Source organism: Aegilops tauschii, chromosome 4 (assembly GCF_002575655.3).
Source record: "Aegilops tauschii subsp. strangulata cultivar AL8/78 chromosome 4, Aet v6.0, whole genome shotgun sequence".
In the NCBI taxonomy this organism is placed as follows: domain Eukaryota; kingdom Viridiplantae; phylum Streptophyta; class Magnoliopsida; order Poales; family Poaceae; genus Aegilops; species Aegilops tauschii.
The window spans coordinates 163,431,448-163,457,778 of NC_053038.3; the positions used below are offsets into that span (position 1 = coordinate 163,431,448).

General features: G+C 53.7%; 1 long non-coding RNA gene across 1 annotated transcript; it reads right to left on the bottom strand.

The window, feature by feature from the left end:
• Positions 1-23,373: 23,373 nt before the first annotated feature.
• LOC120962937 (uncharacterized) lies at positions 23,374-25,736 on the bottom strand. The gene is made up of 2 exons (XR_005754249.3): positions 25,239-25,736; positions 23,374-25,153 (listed from the first exon to the last, which is right to left on the bottom strand). It is a non-coding gene; the product is annotated as an uncharacterized lncRNA (long non-coding RNA).
• Positions 25,737-26,331: the final 595 nt, after the last annotated feature.

Sequence of the window (26,331 nt, forward strand, 5' to 3'; positions counted from 1 at the left end):
CTATGGTGGCTAGTCCTATTTATAGAGGACCTGGTCCTCTTCCCAAATATTGAGCAGGAAGGGATGCCACAACGGCCAATTTGAAAGGGGACAGCTAGTACAAGCTATTCTGACCAAAGGTTGTCTTCGCCTGCAAAAGGCTCTGGTGGTGACGCCGCCTTGGGCTCCATGGTGACCTCTGCCTTGCTATCCTGCTGGTCTTGGTCTCGTTGCACCGATATGGAAACCTTTGCTTGACGCCTCGGTATTCCTCGTGTTGAGGATATAGACTTTAGAGTCACCCGCCAGGAGGGGCCGGGTTACTCATATGGTCACTGCCAGAAACCCGGCGCCAAGCTTAAAGACGGTGGGCCAAAGATGGGCTTAAGACCTGGAGATGGCTTAGGGCCCGTAGTTACAATCATTACTATGGTAGAACTTGTAGTGTAAGGCAAGAATAGTTGAGAGTCCGAGCCGGACACTCTTATGAGCCGGCCGGGACTCTGAGAGCTGCTGGGCGTCAGCCTCCCTATATAAAGGGACGACCCGGCAGCGGTTTAGGGACGAGAACAATCTGATCGAGAGCCGGGCATAGCAGTTTAGCTCCCTGGTTATCGAAACCCTAATCAATACCACATCAAATTGGACGTAGGCTTTTACCTTCACCGTAAGGGGTCGAACCAGTATAAACCCTCGTGTTCCTTGTCCCGCATTAACCCCTTCAAGCTTCCTAGTCGCGATGGCTCCACGACTAAGTCCTAGCTCGAGGACATCTGCCGTGGCAATTCCACGACAGTTGGCGCCCACCGTGGGGCCAGCGCACGGTGGATTTGAGTTCTTGAAGGGCAGCTTCGAAGGGCTCAAGGGATACGCTGTGGGCCGGATGACCAAGAGTCGTCGCGGCAAGCTCTACATCGACGATGCAAACTGGTGCCCCGACACCGGCTCAATTGAGTACGGGTACCGGTCCCCTTTGGCGGAATTCATGTTTTCATTGGCAAGATTGGTGAGCCAGGCCCTGAGCCGGATCTCTGCGCCGATCTCATCGAGACGGCTCAGCGTGCACGACCAGCCCGGGCCCGGCCTGCCTTAAGGCGCGCGTTTGTGGGATGTATCCATGGAGGGCCTGCTGATCTGTCTGGGTCCAGTGATGAGGCGGCCGCCGGCTCTGACGGCGAGTCGGCCACCGTTGAGTCAAACTCGTTGTATCAACTTCAACATGGCAGGCTCATGGGTTGTTCCGATGGTGACAGTATTCCGGACCCGTCTGAGCCGCCAAGTCAGGTTGGAGTCTTTATGGCTGGCGCACAGCCTGTTCAGAACCCCGCTGCTGGAGCGGGAAACCCGGTGCCTTCTCCGGCTCAGGTACTGATGGATCTCACGGACAAGATGACGGCCCTGTTAACCGCCACGGTTGACCCGGCGGATCAAGCTCAGCATGATGCGGAGGTGGCATAGTTAAAATTGGATCTAGTGAAAGCTAAGGAGGAGCTTGCAGCGGAAGGGATCAGGATGGCTGCGGAGAGGGCGGCTCTCGAGGCCCAAACTCAGTTGATCCAGGCGCGGTCCTTCCAACTCACGATGGATCAGAACGCGTCCAATGAGGTCATGAGAAGGAGGCATCAAAAGACCCAATCTCCACTCCCTCCAGTTTACGATCCACGCAATCTCTTCAACACGCCAGGTGCAGGGTCTAGTAACCCGCCAGGGGTCATAGTGCCCGGGTCTGGAACCCCTATTCAGCCAATGGTGATGGGCCTCCCCAGGTGCCCCCTGCCCCGCCTCAGTACGTGCCAATACCCCCGGGTCATTATAATAACCCACTGGAGAACATGGTCGCTGCGGCAGCCCGACTGGCGGCTCTCCCAGTCGACGGCGACTCTCCGACAGCTATTGAAACCCGCCGGGTCAGGGAACTCCTTCAGACAGCACTGGCGCAGCAAGAGGCGTACTCCTACAGCCGGGACGGGATCCACTCGACCCCTCGGCCAGGCCAGAGCCCGAGTTACAACCGGCACATGGTCTCAGCAACCGGCTCAAGTAACGTCCGACGCCATGACCCGCCCCTTGGCCACGGCCCGGTTCATAATGGAGCCTTTCACCCAGCAGACCAGGACAGAGCACGGCAAGAGGTGGAGCAAATGCCTCAATTGACGGCTTACCAGACCCCCCCGGCTTATCCGACAACTTCCGTCGACATGGGTATCCCCACCAGGACAGGGGGTGTCCCTTGTTTAGTACCAGCTATCCGCAATGAGCGTCTACCCAAGGACTTCAAAGGCCCTAGGAAGGTGCCTAATTACACAGCAGACTTACAGCCTGCAGCTTGGATCGAGAGTTGTGAGATGGCTATGGAGCTGCTGGAGGTCAGTGAGGCGGCCATGGCTAAGTATTTCACCATGATGTTAGATGGGACTGCCCGCACTTGGTTGAAAGGGCTACCACCGAATTCCATTGGGTCTTGGGCTGAGCTGAAAGCCCGGTTCATCCAAAACTTCAAAGATACCTGTAGGCAGTCTATGTCAATTGTGGATTTGACTAACTGTAAGCAGCAGGAGGGTGAGTCCACGACACATTGGGTTCGCCGGGTTAAGGAGATCATACACTCGTCAGACAAGATGGATGCCGGCTCAGCGGTTTTAATGCTGGAGCAGAATTGTCGTTTTGTGCCCCTGAAGATGAAACTCGGGCGGCTTAAGCGCGACTGCAGTGATATGGGTACACTAATGGTGGCTCTTGTCAAGTACGCCGATTCTGATGGTACCAAGGATCCCCCTTCAGATGATGAAAGGACAGGGAAGGGAAAGAAGAACGGCAATGGCAAGGGTCCTCAGTTTAACCCGGGGAACCAAGGAGGAGGCAAGCGCAAGGCCGATGGCAGCCTAGAGTTTGTAGCCAACGCCAGCTCACAAGGTAATAACCAGCGACGCAAAGGGAGGCCCCCTCCCCGAGGCGGCGGGTCAGGTCCGACGCTGGAGCAGCTGTTGAATGAACCTTGTCCAAGGCATGGCTCTAGAGAGAAGCCAGCGACTCATCTGTGGAAGGATTGTGCAATCATGAAGGCCTTTAAGAATTACAATGGCCCGGGCGGCGGCTCAGGTGCCGGCGGCTTTCATGGCCCGGGCGGCGGCTCAAATTCCGGTCCTCAGAACGGTCAAGGGGGCTTTAATTAGCAGTCTGGCCAGGGTCATCAACAGCAGCAGGGGGGTTATCAGACCAATCCAAAGCATCTTAGCGGTGGACAGTATCATGTGTTTACCACCAGTCTGTGTAAGCGAGATCAGAAGCTTCATAAGAGGGCAGTGAATGCTGTTGAGCCGGCGGTCCCACGCTACTTGCGGTGGTCTGAGCAGCCTATAGTGTGGAGTAGGGAGGATCACCCTCCCCGGGTGGATAACCCGGGCCACTTGGCCTTAGTGGTGGCTCCTCAAGTGGGAGGATATAAGTTCACAAAGGTGCTCATGGATGGAGGCAGCAGCATCAACATCCTATATTATGAGACTTTTCGCCGTATGGGGTTGGTTGATAAGAATCTCAGCCAGTCAAACACTATCTTCCAAGGTGTGGTACCTGGTAAGTCGGCTTATCCAGTCGGCAAGATTGAGTTGGAAGTGGCCTTTGGTGATGAGAACAACTATAGGGTGGAGAAATTGACCTTTGAGGTGGTCAAGATAAGAAGTCCATACCATGCTATATTTGGACGGCCGGCTTACGCCAAGTCATGGCACGGCCGTGTTATGTGTACTTACAGCTCAAGATGCCGGGTCACAATGGGACCATTACGGTTCACGGCAGCCAGAAAGTGGCTCTGGAGTGTGAGGAAGGCGATGCGGCTTATGCAGAATCTGTTTGTGCTACAGAGGAGTTGAAGTTTTACAAAGACAATGTTGACCCTATAGATATGACCTCTCTGAAAAAGCCGACTACGGAGAATGAGCCGGCGATGAAATTTAAGTCGGCTGATGAAACTAAGCTTGTTGACTTTGTTCCAGGGGATTCATCTCAGCAGTTTAGCATCAGTGCCAATCTGGATCCAAAATAGGAAAGCGCGCTCATCGAGTTCATCCGTGAGAATAGGGACATCTTCGCATGGAAACCTTCTGACATGCCAGGTGTACCTAGAGAACTCGCTGAGCACACTCTCAATGTTGATCCGAATTTTAAGCCGGTCAGGCAGTTCCTTCGGCGGTTTAATGAAGAGAGGCGGAAAGCTATTGGTGAAGAAGTGGCCTGGCTCTTGGCAGCCGGGTTTATTGTTGAAGTCTTCCACCCAGAGTAGTTAGCTAACCCGGTGCTCGTACTCAAGAAGAACGGCACTTGGCGGATGTGTGTGGACTACACGGACTTAAACAAGGCGTGTCCGGCTGATCCTTTTGCCCTCCCCCGTATTGATCAAATCATTGATGCTACGGCAGGTTGTGCATGCTTAAGTTTCTTGGATGCTTACTCCGGATATCATCAGATTAAGATGGCAGTTAAGGACCAGGAGAAGACGGCGTTCATCACTCCCTTTGTAGCCTTCTGCTATGTGTCTATGCCCTTTGGACTCAAGTGTGCACAGGCGACTTACCAGCGTTGTGTACAGAACTGTCTTCATAAATAGATTGGGCGCAATGTTCACGCTTATGTGGACGATATCGTGGTTAAGTCCATAAAAGAGGAAACCCTGATAGATGATTTGAGAGAATCCTTTGATAATCTCCGGGTCTACAAGATGATGCTTAACCCGGCCAAGTGTGTTTTTGGTGTTCCTGCAGGCAAACTCTTGGGTTTTTTGGTTTCTGACAGAGGCATTGAAGCTAACCCGGAGAAGATCAAGGCCATCACCTCCCTGGCTAAGCCGGCGTGTATAAATTACGTTCAGCGTTTGGCGGGTCGCATCGCTGCTTTAAGCCGGTTCATAAGCCGTTTGGGTGAGAAGGCCATGCCATTATATCAGTTGATGAAGAAAACTGATAACTTTGTCTAGAATGATGTAGCTAATACTGCCTTTGAGGATTTGAAGAAGCAGCTGGCAGAGCCCCCAGTCCTTGCTGCTCCGGTTGATAAGGAGCCCTTATTGCTGTATGTGGCTGCTAACACACGAGCCGTCAGTGTGGCCGTGGTGGTGGAGCGCAAAGAAGAGGGTAAGGAGCATCCGGTTCAGCGGCCGGTTTATTATGTCAGCGAAGTGCTCATTGAGTCCAAGCAGCGGTATCCGCATTGGCAGAAGCTTGTTTACGGTGTGTTCATGGCAAGCCGGAAACTTAAGCATTATTTCCAGGGTCATCCCATCACTGTGGTCAGTTATGCCCCTCTTGGTGATATCATTCAAAACAGAGAGGCCACAGGGAGAGTAGCTAAGTGGGCTATAGAGCTTGGACCTCATGGTCTCAGGTACGTGCCACGCACTGCTGTTAAATCTCGGGCCTTGGTGGATTTCATTCAATGACTGGACAGAGTCACAAGTGCCTGAGCAGAAGCCGGATAACACATATTGGACTATCCACTTTGATGGGTCCAGGCAGTTGGAGGGCTCGGGGGCTGGAGTCGTGTTGGCTTCCCCTAAAGGTGACAAGTTTCATTATGTGCTACAGTTGCTGTTTCCTTGCACTAACAACGCGGCTGAGTACGAGGCCTTGCTCCATGGTCTTCGGATGGCTAAAGAGATGAGCTTAAGCCGGGTAAGGTGCTTTGGCGACTCAGACTTAGTAGCTCAACAAGTCTCAGGAAAGTGGGATTCCAAGGACCCTCTCATGGCGGCTTATCGCCGCGAGGTTGATGCTATTGCTGGGCACTTTCAGGGTTATCAAGTGGAACACATCGATCGCAGGAAGAACGAGGCGGCGGATGCTTTAAGCCGGCTAGGCTCTCAGCGAAAACCGGTGCCGCCCAACACTTTCCTGGACGTCCTGTATAGCCCTTCTGTTAAGTTGCCCACAGAGGAAGATTTGGCTGTCCCTGACCCGGAGGCACGATTGGTGGCGGCTCTCCATATCATACCAGACTGGACAATGCCATATCTGGCTTACATGACCCGGGGCGAGTTGCCTGAGGATGAAACTTTGGCCAGGCAAATAACCCGGCGGGCTAAGTCAATGATTGTTATCAATGGGGAGTTGCATCACCGCAGTGTTACGGGGGCGTTTCAGCGTTGTGTTTCCCCTGAGGAAGGTCAAGAGATTTTGCGTGAGATCCATGAAGGGGATTGTGGCCATCACGCCGACTCAAAGTCTCTTGTGGCCAAGGCTTTTCACCATGGTTTTTATTGGCTGACAGCTCATGCTGATGCGCAGGACTTGGTCAGTAAATGTGATGGTTGCCAGAGGTTCTCACGACGGGCTCATGTGCCGGCTCAGGAGCTGAGGATGATCCCAATCACTTGGCCCTTTGCGGTCTGGGGGCTTGATATGGTTGGGCCTTTTAAAAGGTCCAAGGATAAGAAGACCCACCTCTTGGTGGCGGTTGACAAGTTTACCAAGTGGGTTGAAGCGGAGCCAGTTAGCAAGTGTGATGCAGCCACGGCGGTTCAGTTCATGAAAAAGGTGATCTTTCATTTTGGTTTTCCACACATCATTATAACTGACAATGGCACCAATCTCTCTAAAGGCGCCATGGAGGAGTTTTGTCAACGAGAGCATATCCGACTTGATGTTTCCTCAGTGGCTCATCCTCAATCCAATGGTCAAGCTGAGAGAGCTAATCAGGAGATTCTGAAGGGTATCAAGCCCGGGCTTTTGGTCCCTTTGCAACGGACGCCGGGTTGTTGGGTGGAGGAGCTGCCCTCCGTGTTATGGAGCATTAACACTACTCCTAACAGGTCTACCGGCTTCACGCCTTTCTTCATGGTTCATGGGGCAGAAGCAGTCCTCCCCAGTGACATCCGTCATGACTCACCTCGCGTGGCGGCTTATGTTGAGACGGATAATGAACAGGCGCGCCAAGATGCTCTTGACTTGTTGGACGAACAGCGTGATGTGGCAGCAGCCCGTTCAGCAATTTACCAACAAGACCTGCGCCGTTATCATAGCCGTCGGGTCAAATCCCGGGTCTTCCAGGAAGGCGATCTCGTGCTCCGGCTCATCCAGGATCAAACAGATGCACACAAGTTATCCCCGCCTTGGGAAGGGCCCTTTGTGATCAGCAAGAACTTGCACAACGGGTCATATTACCTCATTGACATTCGGGAGCACAAAGATTCACGTAAGTCGGAGGAAGAGACCCGTCGGCCGTGGAACATAGCTCAGCTTCGGCCTTACTACACTTGAGCCACCGGCTCTCGTGGTGTGCATATTTCTCTCAGCCATGTATATATTATGATAAGCAATAAAGCAGGATCTCTGTCCTTTTTTCTCCTCCAAATATGCACGTGTTGTTTTCATTGCAAGATTACATGATGACTTAAAGGAGGATCCGGCTTATGATCGTATTCGAATTTAGCCGTAAGCAATAAGGTCACTTGGGGGCTTCCTGTTCAAACATGGGTCGTATTCGAACCAAAGAGAACATAGCTGTCGATACCCATTTGATTGGCAGAGTGCCGAGCTCATTGGGAGGTTACCTTTGGTCATATTTGAATCATAGTTTAACCCCTCTGGGAACCGACGTGGATCGTATTCGAATCAGCGTCGTTAAACAATTCTTAAAATCACTTGGGGGCTTCCTGTTCAAACATGGGTCGTATTCGAACCAAAGAGAACACAGCTGTCGGTACCCTCTTGATTGGCATCGCCACACCCACTGGGGGCTATATGATCGTATCTGAATCTTAGCTTAACCCCTTTGGGCTGGGTCTCTGGTCGTATTCGAACCGGAAGCCCCTAAGTTCTTCTGCTTTATCACAAGTTTTCTCTGATTATGTCAAGGTGTGTACAGCCGGGTTTCACCTTGCCGGCTTAACTTAGGTTTACAGTATTGCTGAACACAATGGGTGCTATAAGACAGGTAAACCGGAGTTGCGGTACCAACCTTCTTATCCGGGTTATCTAAACCGGAAGTATGCTTGCCGGCCGTTAAGTATGTTCTTACGGTTGTATTCAGGGTATAATTGAAGACAAGTCCTTTTTTGATTCATATTCCGGGTTATCTAAACTTATGGTTCTCTGGGCGGTAAGCCGCCTCGAGACTTGTGATTTGCCCTTTTATGCAGGATAATTAAAGGCACCTCTTTTGAGGTTAAGAAAAACAAATGATTGATTATGACTCGGGGAAATATCAAAGAGACAACTTCAAAAGACTTTAGCATTCAATGCGTGCACGATGGCACGGCAGAGATAAACTGTTGCACCTACTCTATTACAAAACTCATCAAGTCTAAAAGGGTGGAGCATTGTTTGGTAAACCGCCAGCCGAGTTATGATGCTTGCTGGGTTGAAGTCTCCGGCTCGTTCCTATCCTCTCCTCCGGCTGATCCCAAGACCTGGAAGGTTGATGACTTCTAGTCGATGCCGTTGAGAGCTTCGAATTGAGCTTCCTCGTCAATTAACCTGGCCGGGTCAATCTCCGGGGCGAAAGTGTGCTGACGAGCCGGCGGGATCAAGTTGAGGGCTTCATAGCGAGGGGTTGGAATCCTCTGATTCTCCGCGTTGTAACCCGGCTGGTACTTGGTTAGATCGGTGTCGTTCCCGATAAGGGTGGCCACCGGGCGTACAGCCTTCACGCAAGCTGCGAAGTCCTTCTGATCGAAAGCTGAGCCGTCTTCCTTCAGGCTTGGATAGCCAAGGGAGATGTCCGCCGGGTCTAACTCCGGCAGGAATGCCTTGGCCCGGCTCAGCGCGGCGATCGCTCCGGCTCTCGCAGAGGCCCGTCGCAGCTCTTGGATCCGCTGAGGCAGAACGGCGAGCCGGCGCAGGACTTCTGCCAGGTGAGTCGGCACCTCGTTGGATAGGGCCACCACAGCTAAGGCACGCTGTGACCCGGTGTAGAGCTGCTCCACCAGGGTATACACGGCCTTCAGTTTGGTGACCACGCTCTGGTTGAGGTCGGCACTTCTGGGACCTGTTTAACAGAATCAGACAAGCCGGCGACAAGGATGAGTTATGAGATATAAACATTTTAAACTTGATGAAAGCCGGTGAGGCGACTTACCGAAGATGGCGGCCACCATCTGGGAAACCTGGCGCTTTAGGCCGGAGAGCTCAGCGGTCTTCTCGGAGAGAGTCTTCTCTGCCTGTTCAGCCCGGGTCACCAATGCGGCCTTTTCTTCGGCCCATGCCTTCCGCTCAGCGTCGAACTCCGTCTTCAGCTTCTCTTGCGCGGCGATGCTGGACACGAACTTGGCGTTTGCCTTCCGGGTTTCCAGCTCTTGCATCTTCAGCCGGCTCATGAGATCAGCAAGGTCAGTCTCCAGCTTCTTGCCAGCAGCCTGTATAAGTTTCTGGGTTATGGTATGAACAATTACTCTACAAATTCAAAGTCCCAAGTGTTTTCCAAGCAAAGACACTTGGCACTTGGGGGCTAATGCATATTGAACGTTTTCTATCTACATATTGCCGGTTCAAATGGAGTAAGCCGGAACCTAAGTCTACAACGTACTCAGTCATAAGTCGTTGACTTGGGGGCTAGCATGGTACAGGTAACTAAGCAGTAAATAAGAGGACAAAAGAATGTTACCTCAGACTTCTGCTGGATCTGGGTCACCATGGCAACCTCGGCGTCCCGGCTCTTGTGCACTTGGCTGATGTAGCCAGAGATGAGCTCTCCAATGCTCAGGTTGGTGTAGTCGGAGAGGTCCAGGTTCACCCGGTGGGGCTGCAGCAACTCCCCCTTAGCGGAGCACTTGGCCAGCACGGTAGGTCTCCCCGGCTCAACGAACTCCGTCCGGGTGATTACCACGTCCGGGTCATTTGTTGCTTGGGCCGAGCCGGAGGCCACCGGGTCAGCAGAAGCTTCTGCAGGCGCCGTGTCCATTGGAGTGGTGGCTTTGGGGGCGGAGGCAGCTGGCGGGTCTTGGACCGTCACCTCCGGCTCAGGCAGATCCGGCACTCCGGCTGACTTGGTTTTCTTCACCCTCTTGGTGAGCTTTGCCTGGGCACTGAAAGAACAACAAAGGTTAGTACAAAAAAATATGAGTAAAGATCAGAACAACGTGAGATGATTCTCGTTACCCGGGCGCGGTCTTGAAAGCCGGCAGATTCGACTGCATAGAGTCGCCGGAAGAAGGGGAAGTCTCCTGATAATTTGAGTCAGAAGAATTAAGCGGTTGGCGTATAACACCCGCAAAAGGATGAAAAGGGTACAATTTTGCGACCACCTCGGTCCAGCGTTTCCTTGATGCATCAGGTAACCCGGAGGAGAGGTCAGTGTCCTTGCTGGTCCGGGTGTGCCACCGGCTCTCATGAACCTGTCGCTTCAAAATAAATTGAGGATTTTGGTAAGCTAAAGGATGGGAAAAGCTTACTTTCCGGGTTACTCTTCGGGTTTTCAGCCTTGGCAAGGGCTCCGAGTCGGTGGAAAATATTGTTACCTCTTCAACCACCGGGTTACTGGCTCCGGTGTCCTCCTGTTGATAAACAGCATTGATAAGGCGGACAGAAATAAACGACAAGTATAACAAGAGCTTACAGGTTTAGGAATTACCTCAGACTCGGAGCTGTCACTTAGCTGCAACAGCTCCGAAGCAGTGGGCCTACTTCCCTTCTTATGGGGAGCGGCTTTCTTGGCGGCTTTCTTCACCTTTCTGGCCTTCTTGGCCGCCTCATGGTCATATTTGACCCGCCAGAACTTGTCATCAGCCTGAGAAATACAATGATGAATTTCTTCAAACGATTCAGAGGAAGGTTATATATAGAAGAAGATAGGATGATCAGATTGGCGGCTTACCGCTGGAGTTGGGTTGGTCTTGCAAAAGGGGGCTAACCCAGTCCTTCCACAGTCTGCCAGGCTCTCGTTCAAGAGAGCCTTGGTCATCTCCTCTGCAACGTCTTCAGGAAGATCATTGTGGCTGTGTCTCTGACGGTCGTCTTTCCGGCCCGTGTACTCACACATTAAGCCGGGGCGGCGGCTCAATGGGATCACCCGCCATGAGATCCAGACCCGGACCAGATCGATTCCATTTAGACCATTGCCCAGGAGAGCCTTGATCTTGTTGATGGTAGGAAGCAGAGGCTGGCGCTCCGCCGGAGTCAGTTTGTCTGACAATGGGTGTGTTGACTCCAGACGTGATGGGCGAAAGCCGGGCAGCAGACTTTCATCAGCCGGTGACGTATCTTGGCAATAGAACCAAGTCATGTTCCAGTCCTTTGGGTGGCTCGGCGGCTCAGCATAAGGGAAAAGACAGTCTCTTCGCCGCTGAATGGAGATGCCACCTAGCTCTAGACTTGGTCCATTGGCGCACTCATTCTGACGATTTAAGTAAAAAAGCTCTCTGAAGAGCAGCTGACTAGGTTCTTCTCCAAGATAAACCTCGCAAAAGACTTGAAAATTGCAGATGTTGGACACTGAGTTGGGTCCTATATCTTGAGGCCGCAAGTCGAAGAAGTTCAGAACGTCTCTGAAAAACTTTGAACCGGGCAGTGCGAAGCCCCGGCTCATATGATCCGCAAAAATCACTACCTCCCCGTCCTTTGGCTGTGGTCTCTCTTCTGACGGGTCAGGGGCACGGTAGGACATGACATCCTTCTTGGGCAGATATCCGGACTTAACAAAATCTGCTAGGGTCTCGTTGGTGACATTGGACCTCATCCAGTTGCAAGTAATGGGAGCTTTGGGAGGCATGGTGAAAGTCGGCGGTCTATGATAAAAGGAAAAACGTCCGGGTTAATTATGAGCCGGAGGAGATCTACAGTTCAAAGCTAAGGTGGCGGCTTATGAAGGGGACTAATGGTATACACCTAAGTGCATCAGGCTATATAAGCCGCCGAGGGATTGAGAGTAATTTGATTGTTTACAGGCCTTATCACAGCTAAGCCAGAAATTTTATGGCGCGTGGTTTTCTGTAAGCCGGGAGGTTCTACGGCGCGTGGTTTGTTTCAACCGGAAATGTAAACCGCCGAGATTCACTGATTGCAGTTTTTCACACATTGCAGTAACTTTTTTGGATCAAAATGGTTGGGCAAAAGAAGAATTTCTAGACCTAGAAACAGAGGCGAGGGAGTTCTTGGGCTCAAAAAAAGTTCCTATGCAGTAAAAAGAGAGCTGCTTGCGTGTTAAATGGGTGTTAAACAGTCACCGCAATAGTTCTATGCAGATCTAAGATCAAAAGGAGCAGTAAGAAAGAAAACTACCGGAGTTTGTGGCAATGGTGATGAACTACGAAGAACATGGACGAACTACTCAAGCCCTAGTACGGATCTGCCCTATGGAGTAACGGAGACTCACCGGAGCTGGAGAGGAGCAGAGGTTGCCGCCGTTTGTCTGGTCCGAGTCAGGGTGATGCAGTGGCCAAGGTTGACGAAGACCGGGGGCGCGACGGCGGCGGCAGTAGCAGAGCTCGGGCAGAGGAGCAATGGCACGAGGAAGAAGATGGAGAGAGAAGTGGCTGAGAGCCCGTCGGGCCGGCCTATTTATAAGGCGAGCTCGTAAAGCGGGCGCGAGAATCAAGGAAACCGTGGCGTGGTTATCTCCCCTCACAACGCCTCGATTTTCGGGATGGCAGTAAAGGAAAAGATCCGTTGCGGATCTGGCGGAGTAAAAAACGGGCTTGATGGAAGATGATGTCACGGCGGATTATCCGGAGTCCAGAGGATGACGTCACGCCGGGTTATGGCCTTCACACGAATGGTAAGCCGGAGATTTTTTCTGTCGAAGGAGTTGAAAATTGACACGAGCCGGCTCAAATCAATCTGGGGCCTAATGTTGAGGATATAGAGCTTAGAGTCACCCGCCAGGAGGGGCCGGGTTACTCATATGGTCACTGCCAGAAACCCGGCGCCAAGCTTAAAGACGGTGGGCCAAAGATGGGCTTAAGACCTGGAGATGGCTTAGGGCCCGTAGTTACAATCATTACTATGGTAGAACTTGTAGTGTAAGGCAAGAATAGTTGAGAGTCCGAGCCGGACACTCTTATGAGCCGGCCGGGACTCTGAGAGCTGCTGGGCCTCAGCCTCCCTATATAAAGGGACGACCCGGCATCGGTTTAGGGACGAGAACAATCTGATCGAGAGTCGGGCATAGCAGTTTAGCTCCCTGGTTATCGAAACCCTAATCAATACCACATCAAACTGGACGTAGGCTTTTACCTTCACCGTAAGGGGCCGAACCAGTATAAACCCTCGTGTTCCTTGTCCCGCATTAACCCTTCAAGCTTCCTAGTCGCGATGGCTCCACGACTAAGTCCTAGCTCGAGGACATCTGCCGTGGCAATTCCACGACACCTCGCCTGCGCTTGCCTCCTTAGAACCAAAGAGGAAACAAGGACACTGCGTGCGCTGGCGCCCGCCTGGCACCCGCCTGATCCCGATCGTCATGGCTCACGTCATTGGAACCTCGCGAGGTTTGCCATGCCTTGATCTCTCCACCCCTCGCGAGCCAGCCTGGTGAAGCCGCTCCCGAGGAGGTCTTATGTCATCCGCCTCGCGAGGCTTGGCCCCTCACGAGGGTCTTGAAAGCTTGTTGGTGAAGATGGGCCGTACGGGCCCGCTCGCAAAGCCACGCCATGGGCCGCAGGCAGGCAAGTCTGGGGACACCCATTCCCAGAACGCTGACAGTAGCCCACGGGCCCAAGGCGCTCTCGGACTTGGCTTCGAGGCGAAGCCAAAGGGCAAGTGCGGAGCGCCGCGGGCCCCAACATCCTGCGGCCTCGGTCGACGCGTGGTAGTTAATTGGACGTGGGTGTCTCCGCTTCCCCGCGCTGCCTTGATACCGGCCTGGCTAGGCGGCCACTGCGGTCTACACGGTTTCCCTCCCATCATTGCGGCTCACTCCCCCAATTCTCCCACTTCCTCAGAGCTCAGCCCCTTCTCCCAATCCGATCTGAGCTCAGTCCTCCCATCGCCATGGCGCCGGGTCAAACGGAAAAAGGGAAGAAGCCCCTGTCTTCCGCCGAACTGCGTACGGTCATCGAGCCTGCCGTTGGCAGATCGCTGGTGCTCAACCAAGAAGCATGGACAAGGTGCGCCCCATGCTCACCTCCAGCTTCAATGAGTGGGGGCGGACGGTGGCCTGGCCTGTGTCCCGAGCTCGTGTCGACAGGACAGCCACCGAGGTCCCATTCTTCATCGACGCCCTCTGGACTGGCCTGGTTACTCCTTTCTCCGCCTTCTTCAACGCAGTGCTTGCCCATTACCAGATCCACATGCTACACCTCGATCCCGAATCCATGACCCTTCTCGCCGTCTTCGCCTTTGTTTGTGAGGCCATGGTAGGCGTTGCCCCTTCCATGGCCCTTCTCCGCCACTTCTTCTCGCTGCACCTGATCGATCCCCGGCAGAGCTCGGGATGCTTGAGTTGCCAGGCCGTGGCGGCGACGGCCGGCGCGGGGATTGACTTGGAGCTTCCGCCATCCACGAGCGAGTTTCGGACTCGGTGGATATTTGTTGATGTCGGGGTGCTCAGCCCCCTGCTCTCTTCTCCGTCGGCGCCCGCCATTCCCAACTCCGGTTGGTGCCACCAAAGGCTCGCCTATTCGCGCCTTGCCCCCGTCTGGCTCAGGTTGAAGGGACTGAAAGACCCTGGCGTGACTGCGCCCATGGTGGTGAAGGAGTTCGTCCGGCGCCGAGTCGCTCCACTTCGGCGCCATTCTCGACCAATGTGGACCTTACTCAGCAGCAAGGATCACATGAGACTTCAGGAGTCCAGGCTCCCCCTTGAGGTGCGGTGAACGATGCTCGAGGTCCTGACTGGCGTCCCGCTGCCAGACGACATGCCAGGGAAAAGTTGTCTTCTGTACCGCTGCTTGAACAAGGTGGGATTTGTGGAGCGGATGCCCTCCTTCGATGAGTGGGGGCTGCATCCGGTTGGTCTGGTGGGGCCCCGTGAGAACCCCGTCGACGTGGTTCCCCTTCTTGCTGCTGGCGTCGAGCTCGCCCCAGGTGTGGATGCAGGGGGGCGAGCACAGCTGGAGGCCTATGGCACGGGTGCCGAGGTGCTGACGCCGCCTGGGGCTCCCGATGCATCGTCTTCGGGAACTCGCGATTCTTGTTGCGCTTCGTGTTGGCCGCCATGTCCAGCGCTTCGGTCGGCTTTGTGTGGACTTCGAGGAGCTCCGCAAGAGGAAGGGGTCCCCAAGCCGCGGCAGCAGCACCTTCGGGCCGCTAAAACGGAGAAAGTACATCGTCGTTGATGAGTAAGTACCTTATCTTTGTGATCCTTCGAGTTCTGCTTTCCTTCCTGACGATGGCTCTTCAGGATCCCTTCCGCCAAGGCCGCGGAATCTCCTAAGAAGCAACATCCTCCCGTCTCGTCTCCCCTGCCAGTCTTGAGCGCTGCGAGCTCGTACGCTGTCCTTGGCGTGGGATCAACAGGGGAAGCCTGCCTGCCAGCGGGGTGCCTTGAGCTCATGCCTTCGCCGTCTTCTCGTGGCGGCCTTGCTTGGAGCGCGGCCAGTGTGCCAAGGGCCCCTCCCCTGATCTTGGGCGGCAGCTGGTTGGCTTCGATCCTGGGATCCTCTTCAGGCGGCGGGTCTCCATTCGTGTGGGCCCCTCGCGGGGCTTGGCCGGCAGCCGGGCAGGCGCCAGCCCCCTGCTGCTAGGGGGCGGGCCGCTTCGGGCCCCGTCCGCGTCCCCCGCGGCTGAGGATGGAGTCAGCAGCATGCTCGAGTCGGCGCAAGAAAGGAGCGTCGTCCGCCATGAGCTCTTTCAGGAGGCGATGGGCGCGATGAACTGGCTTGGTGAAGAGCTCGTGGACATGGACGCGCGCCTTGTGGCCGAGGGTCTTCGGCTGGTGGAGGAGCGGCATAAGCTGAAGGTAGCTATCAACCTCGGGCGCCGTCAGCGCGAGCTTGATAGTGCGAAGACCGAGGCTTCTCTCACAGCCTCGCACGAAGCCTGCTCCCGAGCTCAGGAAGAGGCCCGGGAAGCTGACCGCCGTCGCGAGGCCGCGGAGAAGCGCGCGTGGGAGCTCCAAGCTTGGAGCGCCTCCTTGGAGCAGGAAGTGGAGGCGCGCAGAGCCGCCCTTGCATCGTTGAGGGGGACGCCCGTCGAAGAGGAAGAGATCCGGAAGCGCGAGGAGGCGTTGGTGCTGGAAGCCGTGGAGCGTAGTCTTGAGCTCGAGCGACTGGAGACGAGGGAGCGTCAGGTTGCCCACGCAGAAGACGCCGTTGGTGCGCGCGAGGCTAGGCCCCAGGAGGAGGTCGACCGCCGGGTGGCCGAGGCTCGCGCGGATCTTGAGGGTAGGCACGACCTGAAGCTGAGGCTCGTGGAAGCTAAGGCTGCAGGTAGGACTGCTGCCCTTAAGTCCAGGTTAGCTGAGGTGGAGCGGCGCGAGGAGGCCACCGCAGCCGCCCTGGTCTTGCCGCAGGCGGAACTGGCCTCCGCCCACGCCGAGCTGCTTCCTCTTCAGCGGCGGGTTGCTGACGCTGAGTCCGTCGCGTGGCAGAACAGGGAGGAAGTGCTTCAGCGGCGGACGCTGGAGCGCGTACATGCCCCCATGCTCCAGGGCCTCAGGATAAGGGCGAATGTTGCCCTGGGCCACGTCTGTGATGAAAATGCCCCTCATCCCCGCGTGGACGACTACGCCAGTCACATCCGCTTCTTCACCGACGTGGTGACGCGCCTGGAGAATCGCTCCGAGAGAGCTCGCCAGCTTGTCGAAGAGAGGAGTCGCGGCCTGTTGGGGCGCGCGTTCTCCCGCGTCTTCAGTCATCTCCAGAACACCTACCAGGACATTGACTTTGACGCCGCCATTGCCCTAGTTCCGGAGGCCATCCGGGGCGACCTGACGCAGTGGGTGGAGGACAATGTGGACGCGCTGGTTAGGGCCTTCACTTCCGAGGACGACGCGGTGACATGGTCGATGATGGTGATGGCGGCGCCGGCGAAGGTGATGGCGACGCTAGCGACGGTGACAACGCCGGGGGCAGCGAGGCCAGCGACGCGCTTGAGGACGACCTAGGGGACGCGGCGAGCGGCATGTCCGACTGATCTTGTGTCTCCCTACTGTTTGGCCTGCACGTAAAAACTCGGGCGCGACCCTGGAGATTGTAAGAGCATTTTGGGAGGGGAAGCCCCGCATGTAAATACACTACCGCCTCTATCCCTTTTAGGCCAAGTTGAACATGCGTCTTTGTGGACTCACGAATCCTGGGGCGAGTTCGCTGTCGCGGTTTACCTTAGCCTGGACAAGTCCCGAACTGACTCGTGTGGTCGCGAGTTTCTGAGAGGCTCCGAGTAGCCTGCCGATCTGCCGGAGAGGGCTCCATGAGAAGCGGGCATGTTGTACGTGTGGCGCGCGTGTGCCATGCCCTGCCCCGCTCGCGAGGGAGAAGCGAAAGGCGCGAACTCCAAATTAAGGCAAGAACCTGATAGCAAGAAATCGCTCGAACGAGAAAAGGCACCCCCGGGCGCATGAATAAAAACTCAACTTCAACTTAAATCCAAATCCAGAATTAAGGGCTACAGAAAAGAGATCAAAAGCAAATGGCCGCGTCCGGCGCCTAGTCTAGTTTTCTTGTCTTCGAGTCTTCTCACCAGCGCGGAGCTAAGTGCTGCCACTAGGACATGGGAGGGAGCCCCCGAGGCCCAAGGGCGGCACTCCTGAGACTCCGGGGCATGTACAGCCCCACTCATTATTATGTGAGAGTGTCACGAGCCGAGACCTTCATAGGCGTGAGCCTTACTTCATATCGCCAGACAAGGGCCCCGCCATGCACCTCCCTCGACCACCATTGGGGGCGACCAGAAACCAGGACGACACCAAGGGGCAAAGGGGACGCCAGCGGCACCCTTGGCGACCACGGGTCCTCTGCCGGGGGAAGGCTCTGGAGCACATTCCCGGCAGAGGGCCTACCTCCGGGGGACGCCTTGCTCCGTGTGGCGCGGGGAGGGGCCTTCCTCCCGGCCCCTCTCCTGCAGCCCCCAGCATGTCCCCCCCGGCGGCAGGGGGGCCAACGAGCTGGGGCCGCCATCCACTGCTGCGACCTGATCCTCCTGCGTCCCATGGTTAGCGTAACCCTGCTCCTGAGGAATTAGTGGTACCCGGTAGCTGTTGTCGTCGGCGCGGTTGGTGAGGCTTCCGAAGGGCTCCTGAAAGGTGCCGACTTCTAGCGCATCCTCCTCCCAGCCCGGCTCGAGGAATGAGCCGGGGTCGTCTTCCAACATGTACTCCTTGTCCACCATGCGGGGCACGTAGGCCTCCGAGGCCGCCGCCTCGAAGACCTCGCCATAGTGCCCCATGCTCCATGTTGCCCGGCCTAGCGTGCCGCCTCGAGGATGGTAGGGTTGCATTCCGCCGGGGCCGTAGGTGGCAGAGCTCATGCCTGCGCCCACCGGTGGTGGCGCAGGTGCGAGGGGGCGTCCAGCTCCGTTGGTTGCGCCGGTGTCGATGAAGCCTGGTGGTGCGCCCGTGGGCACGCGGGTGCGGCGAGGCCCGCCGTGCGACCCAGCCGTTGCTTGAGCTGTGAGCAGAGAGCAGAAGGGTGGTGCTCCCGAGGCCGCGGTGTCCAGGAGCTCGGCAACGCGCTCTAGCAATGCATCCCGGCCACTCTCCATTAACCGGCATCTCAGCAGCTCCCGAGCCACTGTGAGCGCGGCCCTCATGTTTGCTTGCTCCCGCCGGGTGTGCTGCACCGTGGCCGCGGCGTGGCTAGAGGCCCTCGCGGCCACCCGCACTTGACGTGGGATAAGGGCGGACGGCGGGTGACCGCGCCGCCCACGCCCCGCAGCGTTTGGTGGTGGGCGCGCTGCCTGAGGCGCAGGGTTGAGATCTTCTTTGGCGGGCGGCGCCGTCCGGGCCAGCCAGGCTGCCCAGCAGTCGGCGTTGGCTCTTGAGTCGCCGGACATCGGAGCCGCGGAGCGCCGGTGGATCGGCGAGCGAGTCAACTGGTGGAAGGAGAGCTCTGGCGCACCCCTACTTAGCGCGCCAAATGTCGGATCTCGGGTTCCGGCAAAACCCTCAAGGTTCGAACACTAGGGTGCGCATGAAGATCTCCCCCTACCGAATCACGCCCTCAGCCTCACCGGATCTCTAAGCTTAGCTCGACGAACTCGCAACACAAGAGACACAAGATTTATACTAGTTCGGGCCACCGTTGTGGTGTAATACCCTACTCCAGTGTGGTGTGGTGGATTGCCTCTTGGCCTCAGGATGAACAGTACAAAGCGAAGAACAGCCTCTTGAGGTGAGGTGTTCTTGTGCTTGGTGAACTTGTGTGTGGCTATGGATGGAATGGCTCCGATCCAAGATGAGATGTGTTTAGGCGAGTTGAGTTGCCTCCTACTTTGGTGGCTAGTCCTATTTATAGAGGCCCTGGTCCTCTTCCCAAATATTGAGCGGGAAGGGATGCCACAGCGGCCAATTTGAAAGGGGACAACTAGTACAAGCTATTCTGACTAAAGGTGGTCTTCGCCTGCAAAAGGCTGTGGTGGTGACGCCGCCTTGGGCTCCATGGTGACCTCTGCCTTGCTGTCCTGCTGGTCTTGGTCTCGTTGCACCGATATGGAAACCTTTGCTTAACACCTCGGTACTCCTCGCCTGCGCTTGCCTCCTTAGCACCAAAGAGAAAACAAGGACACTGCGCGCTGGCGCCCATCTGGCGCCCGCCTGATCCCGATCGTCATGGCTCACGTCATTGGAACCTCGCGAGGTTTGCCCTGCCTTGACCTCTCCGCCCCTCGCGAGCCAGCCTGGTGAAGCCGCTCCGGAGGAGGTCTTGTGTCGTCCGCCTCGCGAGGCTTGGCCCCTCACAAGGGTCTTGAAAGCTTGTTGGTGAAGATGGGCCGTACGGGCCCGCTCGCAGAGCCACACCGTGGGCCGCAGGCAGGCAAGTCTGGGGACCCTCGCTCCCAGAACGCCGACACCTAGGGTTGTACAGAGTTGGTTTACAGAGGAAGGTATCTTCATATCCGAATGCCAAACTTGCCATCCACACAAAGGAGAGTCCCATCCGGACACGGGGGAAGGTCTTCTATCCTGTATCTCCACAGCCCATCAGTCCGGCCCATGTCACATAGCCCGGACGCCCGGGGACCCCCTAATCGAGGCTCCCTTGGTAGCCCCTGAACCAGGCTTCAATGACAATGTGTCCGGCGCGCAGATTGTCTTCGACATTGCAAGGCGGGTTCCTCCTCCGAGTACTTCAAAGAAGTTGGTCAAAAGAACTATATCCGGCTCTGTGTTATAGCTACAACCCTGAACCACAAGGGCAAAATACTTAAACAGAAATAGGTTATGTCTTCTGACAGCTTTTCCAGCGAGGCGGTGTGTGCTGGCCTTATTATTGTTTTGAGCCGTTTTTAGCCTCCCGCTTCGTGTTTCAAGGTGCGGTCTTCATTGACACGTCTTGTCAAAGTAGAGATCGTGTCCCCTTATTGCGGGATCCTCATCAATATGGGTTTGGGTAATCCAACCGTGCCGTTTGCACGACCCCTTGGGAATAGGCGAGTTTTAAGGCTCATGGGGGGACGCTTGATATTCACTGCCTTTATAAAAAGATAAGGACCCATCCTTTTACCCCACACCATCTTCTTCCTCAGCCCATCCGTCCTCGAGCTCCAGCGCCCAAGTTTCAAGCTTTCCCCTCGCCACCAACTACTCGAGCCATGTCCGGATCCGACTTGCAAGGCAAGTGGATGGCCTCCTCCGTGACGGAGAAGGACATCAAGGAGCTTCGGGAAGCGAGGTATTTAACAGCAGAAATCAGATATAGACTCCCTGCCAAGGAGCAAGTTATCCCCTCTCCAGAACCCGGTGAGAGGGTGGTATTCCTCCCTCACTTTCTCCGCGGACTAGGGTTTCCCCTACACCCCTTTGTCCGAGGTCTCATGTTCTATTACGGACTGGATTTTCATGATCTGGCCCCGAATTCCTTCATCCACAGCTCGGTGTTTATCGTCGTGTGTGAGGCATTCCTCCGCATCCCTCCACACTTCGGCCCGTGGCTCAAGATTTTCAATGTGAAGCCGAAGGTGGTCGACGAGCAACACGCGGATTGCGGCGGTGCCATGATAAGCAAGCCTTCCAAAGTTATCTGGCCCAAAGGGGCCTTTGTTGATATAATCAAGATATGGCAGCAGGAGTGGTTTTACATCACTGAACCCCGCGACACCAAGTGGGCGGCCGCCCCTGCATTTAGATCTGGACTCCCGTTGCTGCTTGCGTCCTGGATCAACAAGGGTCTGGATTGGGGATCATCCGACGAGGTGCTGATGCTGAAGAAGCGCATCAAAATATCATAGAAAAGAACACCAGACTGGCAGATGTGATCCAGGTGATGCTCATCCGCCGGTCCCTTCCTTGCCAATGCCGGCCTCTCCGCATGTGGGAGTTCAATCCGGAAGGGCCACGGATCCTGACGCAATTCTTCAACACGACGCATAAAGCAATCTGGAAGCTACTTTTCAAGGCTCAAAAGTCATGGCCAGGGACGTCGGAAGACATCAGCCTCGACTGCAATCATCCAGCCTCCCCAGTAAGTGCTATTTTTTCGAACATAACATGGTCCATTAATCAAAAGAGGGGGTGGACTGAGACTTCCATCCTATAAAACAGGGCTGGACGAAGAAAGCGGAACGGATCAGATGTCCAGCTCCATTGCCTGAAATCCCAGCAGATCCTCTTTTAATGAGGATGCTGGTCCCGGCGCCCTATCAAGCGCCGGAGAAAAAGGTCCGGAAGAAGAACAAGGAAGCCAAAGATGGCCTCTGTTGCAAAGGTACTTCGGACGTAGTGTCCGGAGAGACCAAAACCCACTCCTCCGAGGAGGATGAAGACGAAGAGGAGGAGGAGGCCGACAACCACCTTTCCCCAAAAGGGAAGAAGAAGAGGGCGGCCTCCAAAGATCCGGAGGCGGAGGCGCCCAAAAGGGAAACAATATCCCTCCCAGACGGCTCGGATTCACACACCGAGGCCATCCCGAAGTGGTGCCCCCGGCCGAAGCCCCTTGCCGAATCGTAAGCATCCGATGAAGCCATACATAAGTCCGGTTTTAATGACTACTAGATCATTGAGGGCGCGCGTTGCTGCGCCTATCCATTTTTCCAATAGAATGATAGAAAGTTACTAAATATATAGAAAGATGAAAGAGTTAAATTCTTATTTTTAGTGAAATACTCGAACTTCTGATCCATTTTGTGCAAGTGAAATACTGATCATTTCACATGACTATTATCTTCTATAGTTGTCGGGAATGGCATACAGAGCTCAAAAAGGAAAAGGCACACATCCATCAGCAATATAAACTACACGAAGCAGTCGGCGTGTGCATTATGCAACTCTGAAAAAATTTAGTGAAGTGATTGCTCTGTTGGGATCATGATAAGAGAGTTAGACTCATAGTAGAAATCTCTATAACAAGCTATATAATGTAAATTTAAATGTGGAAAATAGTACAAACCTGAATAGAGTCGTTGTTATGTGCAAAAGAAGTCGGCGGTTCATGTGGGTGGTGGAAAAGGATGTATTCAAGTTGAGTTTGGAGTAGAGAGGTGCTATGCCTACACTGAGGATGTTCAGCTGGTTCTGAAGTTAGATAAAGAGGGATTTGTGTGCATCCTTGACCAAACTGCGGTGTTAGTGATGTTGAAGAGGATAATAGAAGCATATAGATAATTAGCTCTAATCAGTAAAAATGAAGAATTAGTATAGATAACAGGCCAAGACAATGCAAATACCATTTTGTAAGCAGCCTGAAAATTGAAGCCGAACTTGGTTGTGTACATTAGAAACTAAACTATGTAAAAACTATGCAAAGATGAGTATAAATTGTTCTTGACATGGCAGCAGCTATGGAATCAATCACAGTTTTAGTTGGCTCAATTGATATATATATCAATCAGCAACACTTAAATCTGTAGCATCCTCGTTCAATCTGATGAACAAGAAAGACAGTGATGAAAGTACTGAACTAAAGATGCATCATAAGGGTATCTTATGATATAATTTGTACACGTGAATAGGTTGCAGCAATGCCCTACTCTCATGACCTGGAATAAGAAAATTATAAATGACAGGATGATCCATTTGGAAAGAGTACTAAGAAATTGTAAACACTCTTTGTTCTGAAATACTATGCAAGGGAAAGATGATTCTAGGAATAAAAGGCACATACAGTGTAAAGAACCATTCATCTAATGATCTTAAGAACCAAGGGAATGTTCATTTGAAATCATAATGTAAGAAAAAAGATATAGAGAGAACCTAAGTATCTTTATTCCACATTATAATGCAAGAGAAAAAAGACAAATGAAATAATAATTTGACGTACCACTATTTTATTGCCAAGTTGTAGAAAGATTTCCCTATATGTAGACAGTTATGCTTCTTACTCACACCCTAAGCACACGGTATGAAGTTATTGGACACATCATTAGACCATGTAGCCTCTTAGAACAACATTCTTCAATCTGAAACTGCGCTTACATTACATGGTATCAAAACAAATATAAAAATGCTTCATCGGCAGAACCATTCCTGTTCCTATTATCGGTGCCCAACTGCTCACATTCTAGATTCCACCAGATAGCACAACATAACAAATTTAAACACTGAAAATTGAAAAAAGACGCACATCAATAGTACTGAAGGCCAAAATTACAATCCTTTGTACTCAGCAATCCTTGTCTCCAATTAAATGGTTTGATTTGATCATGTCATGTTTGTTGCTCCATGAATCTCCCAAGCATTCTTATTTTAGCAGCAACCAAATCCTTGCTCCAAATCCACCAAACCAAATCACATGAAAAAAAACAGGTGGAATCAGGGTGCACAATCCAGACTAAGATCCAATAGTAAGCAAAAAAAATGACAAAGTCAACAGAAATATTTGTGCCAGCAGTAGTACAGGAGAAACAAAGCAACATACATGATGCCTAGATGCAAACTCGGCATCAGCACATAGTTGATGTGCCTACTTCTTCGCTGATGCGGCATGCAGATGGACGACTGCGTCAATGCTGATGGTACCAAGGACAAAGGTGGAGTTGAGAAGCAGCAAGGGCAGTGGTTGTGTATCTGTAGAAGGGGAGGCATGAGAATGGACGGTGGCGCCACTGATTTTTTTTCCCTTCGAGTTACCCATGTGGCTCGGTTCTTCCTCCTCCCAGTTATCCTTGTAGCCGAGTGGGTAACATTTTCTCTCAGCATCCGGTACTGCACCTCCATGAAGGCATAAGCCTCGTCATGGCCACTGGCTGCAACATCCATCTGCGGGGTAGTCTTGTGACTATCGTGGCCGATGGGATGGATGTCGTGTGACACAGACTGAGCGAATTCGCTCTATATGTCTAGTTATGTGTGGTACCTCCTTTTACATTGTAAATGATACTCTCACAGTCAGAAACCAATTATGCTCAAAACTTGAAGAACGGACAATCAAATTATGTTAGTTATGTTCTTTAGAAAAAATAGAAGAAGTGCAATAAAAAAGAGAAATTTGATCAGCTTGATAAACAAAGTTATATTGAAAAAATTATATCACTAAAATAGCAAGTTCAACTAAGTGATAACCATGGTGCATTAGAACATACGAAGGAGTGGATATGCAGACTGGTAGAGAATAACTCAAGAGCTAGCATTTGCTTTTGGACACATAAAATTTAGTTTCTTGTCTTCTTGGAGGAGTGATCCCAATTCACACTTTGAGCGCCCTGTTTGGGCAGATAAAACCACCTAAGAAGCATATGCCAAGCCAAAAGAAAAACCTTACTTCTTAACACGGAACAAACCAACCCTAATCATCCCTAATGTCTTATGCTTAGTGCTCCTTATGCATTTCAGATTTATAATGTAACTGTTACCTGGCCAGGAGGCGATTCATGCAGTAGCATAGCACGGAGAACACTTGGCGGCTGTCCAGAGACATGTCCTCTTGTGCAGATCCTTCTATCATCTCCGGCCTGAGTTGTGGGGCACCGGTCGAGATAACTGACCTCTTTGTGCAGTTGCTGGAGCACCATGGAGAAGAAGAGACTGCCCAATGGTAGTCCCTGAAGCCAAGAAGAACAGTGGAGGGATGATTAGGAGTCCCTGCACTATGGAGATAATCGCCATCATTCCTCCAATGTTGCTTGTCTCGAGCTCTCCTCCTCTGCAGGTAGCCGCCCTCGCTGCTCGCCCCATCGGACCCTCATGAGCTACCTAGCCGTGTGCGCCGTCTCCAACCTTCCTGATGGGAGAAATTGGAGGAGGAGGAGCAATGAGGAAGAGAAGAGGTCGAGGGAAGAAGAAAAATAGAGATGAGGGGAGCGCACCAATTCAACTCCCTCAGTAAGGCCGCGATGCCCGCATCGCTGAGATGTAGGAGAACGCCGTGCACGCGCTGCGACCAGGAGTGGTCGGTACAGAAGGCGACCCACTGGTTTGGGACGTGTGTCGGTGGCGGTGACTCGTCCACCATAGCCATCTTTTTCTTACGGTCGGCCGGCCCCTCGTGCGTGTCTGACGTGTACCTGCCGGCGGGGGTGCCTTTTGTCGCTCGGGTGAGAGAGGAACACCATCGTTGGAGGTTGGCATCGACAGTGGCGGCGGCAGCGAGGGGAGGTCGGGGAAAGAGAGACGAAACGAGAGGGGCCTGCTTGCGGGCTTCGTGGGGTTGAATGGACTTCGAGTGTAAACATGCCCGATTAACCAGAGGCCACCATTTTTTCTACTGGAGTAGCAGCCCCTTAGGACAGCGGCCCAGTTAGCAAGAAACTGAGCATCGGACCATGTCAGCCTTCCGAAATTGTGACGGGAGTAGCGGCCCAATAGACTAGCGCTCGGTGGTAGCGATCAAAGCAGCCAGACGCGAGATTCCGAGCTAATCGCACGACCGAAACTGACTGAAACTGACGATCGGACGGTCAGGAATGTAATGGCCTGAGAGGGCTGGGAGGGTGCTCAGTTATAATATATCTAAATGATATTAATGTTTTGAATGATGTAGGCCAGCCCGCGATATTCCCCAACAATCATCGGAGGGGAACTCTTTAGATCCGAGGATGATGGAGAGCGAGTCACCTTCGTGAGCCTCCTCGCCTATCGCCAGGGACGACACCGAGGTGCTGTCTCGAAGGGCCTCTCCGGGGCACAAGGTGGTTCGGGAAGCCACCAAAACGGCGCCAGAAGGTAACACTTCGGCCGCTAAAAACACGGGGGTGACAATCCCCCCGAGGGCTAACGGCGGGGGTCTAGACCAGTCTGACCACCAGCCGGACCATACTCCGGAAACCCAAATGGCTCCGGAGTCGAATAAGCAACCCTCCTCGAGGGAGGGGGGAGTGCCAACTCCTGTGGCAACTCCGCTAATCCGGAGGCGGCGAATACACTGATGGAGGCGCTTCAACGTGCTTCATCATGGAGGAG